Raw genomic sequence first — 2,497 nt, forward strand, 5'->3', positions numbered from 1 at the left:
TTTGTTGTAAAAGTAGAACATTAGAATTCTGGGGTAGAATTTGCTTACGCACTCAAATACTCACTTGTGTATTCAGATACTTCTTTCCCTTCGCTAGGTGGCAGCAAGCAGACGGCTATAACAATTTGGAGGCTTGCTTTCTAAAAAAATATTCTTATTATTATTATTTTTATGCAGCGTACAGAGTTCATAACTGGCTTCTTGTTTGAATGCATTAATTGAGCAGTCCCTGCACACACACCACCCTCGGAGCAAATTTGCCCAGTGCAGCAGCAGTGCTGCCTGGAAAGTCTACCTGCGCACAGCTCCGAGACTCGGTGTGCAGCTCGGGGAAGATTACCCGGTCTGCAGTTCCCTCTGCTGGCAAAACGTCTGCTTGCAGCAGGAAGACTCAGGCTGAGCTGCACCTTTTGCATTCTTGCTTCAGCTCTCACCGTTACTTTTGCTAAGGAAAGGGCTGTGCATGCTTATTGCCACAAGTCACCGCATGGAGAAGGAAGCACATATCTCAGGAAAAGTTTGAATACTCGTGCAAAGCTATATCCCAGGACATGAAACGTCCTCTAAAGAGCAAAAAGAAACACAGAGGACCCCAAGAGCCCTAGAAAAAGATTGCTCTGTGGAAATCAAAACAACTGCTAAGTTTAGCCCTTTTCTAATGCTTGCCTTCCTCTGTGCAACTCTGGCTGCCTCCGAGCAGCTCTCCTATCAAGTCACTGTGCCTTTTGGAAGCTCTAACTAGATGTTCCTTCTAGGGTCTTCTCCTGGCTTCAGGGGCTGTGTGTCACCAGCACTGATGGCTGCGATGGCAGGGAGAAAGAGGGGACATGCCAAGGTTGAGGGTGCAGCCATGGTCTGGCTAGTGGGATGTGCAGGGTGAATATACATGCACTGTCAGGTTGGTTCTGAAGAGAGACTTCTGTCATGTCCTCAAGTCTGAGAGCCCATAGTGGAAGTGCAGCACTCCGTTGTTTCTAAGACACTGAATTCTTCCATCAGTTGTGCCTGCCTGGCTCTCCCCCTCTGCAGAACTGACCCATGCATTAGGAAAGGCGATGCTTGAGAGGCCTGGATGTGACAAGTGTCTTTTAGGAAAAATTGAAAGGGAGAGATGTCCCAGTGTGGCTCTAAGCTGATAAAGGATGCAAAATTCATTGCTATTCACAGAAATGGGGCATGGCTATCTATCAGAAAAGTTTTAGAGTAGGGATTTGGGTTCAGGATAAGGCCTAGACTTCTTTTCCAAAGACAAATGATGTGTTCCCTCTCCTGACTTTCACAGGATGGAGATTTCTGCACTGCTGGGTGCTTTCAACTCCCTCCTGCAATCTGAATATCCCAACCTAACGAGTGTGGGAAAAGTTGGCTGTTCTAATAAGACGGGGGAGCAGTTGAAAATGGATTAAGAAGGGATTGAATGTGTCTTGTGAGAGCTTGGCTATTGATTTCTAACCCTTCCATTCTGATGTTATTGCAGAAATGATTTTCTTCTGCACCGTGCAGAGATTAAATATTAATAAATAGAAAATTAAAAAAAAAAAAGGGAGTGGTGGGGGAAGACCAGATCCCAAGACATTCTGCAGCACAATTAAAAAGCAAATGAAGGATTTCTAGCATGAAAAACTTTGTTTCCTCAAGTTTTCTTGAGCTCAGAGCAGAAACATTTGGTGAGATCATTTGTAATATTTCTCTGTAGTGTTTTGTAACAGGGTCATGTGAGTTTGAGCCACATCCCATTGCCACAGAACAGAAAGAATGGAGATTTACTCAGATCCCATTCATCAGTGACCCATTTATTCACTGATGATGAAGTAAGGGGGAATGTGCAGGTCTGCTCTGCCTTCACTCACACTGCACCCTGCAGTCAGACTAAATTCCATTAGGTGTCTATTTATTATTTAACAAGAGGAGATGGATGTCCAGGCACACCGAGATGATTTTTATGCCCTAGACGTTTCACTTCTCACAAATACTGAGCTGCTGCTTCCCATGAGCCCTGTGGGCTCCCAGGTGAAACCCATGTCCTTGAGATCCTGAAGCAGGAGAGAGCAGATGACATTGGCTTCTAACACGTGCAGAATTTGCAAGGAAAACTGCTTGCATGAGATCTGCAGTTCTCATGATGCCTCATCTCCTTCCTCATTCCAGGCAAGTTGGGCAGTAAATGAATGGAAAAAGAGCATGATGACAATATCCCATCCAACTTCTACAAGTTCAGTATTCTTTCTGCAGCAGGATACACATAGAATATGCAAATAAAAGTCTGAAGGCATTAAATATGGAAGACCATTCTTTTTTAAGGGAGTTGCTATCATGAACAACTTGCTAGGGCTTGCTTGGGTCTTATGCAAAGGCTGTAGCAATACATTTGTCTGCCACCCATCATTCATGATCACTCCCAGGACCCTAAAAGGTTGCTTATGTTGCCACTGTGCATTGTGCAATAGAGATAAAATAAGATCTGTGCACAATCTGTTATGCTTTTCCTTCCCCCCCC

The sequence above is a fragment of the Meleagris gallopavo genome, chromosome 22 (assembly GCF_000146605.3).
Source record: "Meleagris gallopavo isolate NT-WF06-2002-E0010 breed Aviagen turkey brand Nicholas breeding stock chromosome 22, Turkey_5.1, whole genome shotgun sequence".
Classification (NCBI taxonomy): Eukaryota; Metazoa; Chordata; class Aves; order Galliformes; family Phasianidae; genus Meleagris; species Meleagris gallopavo.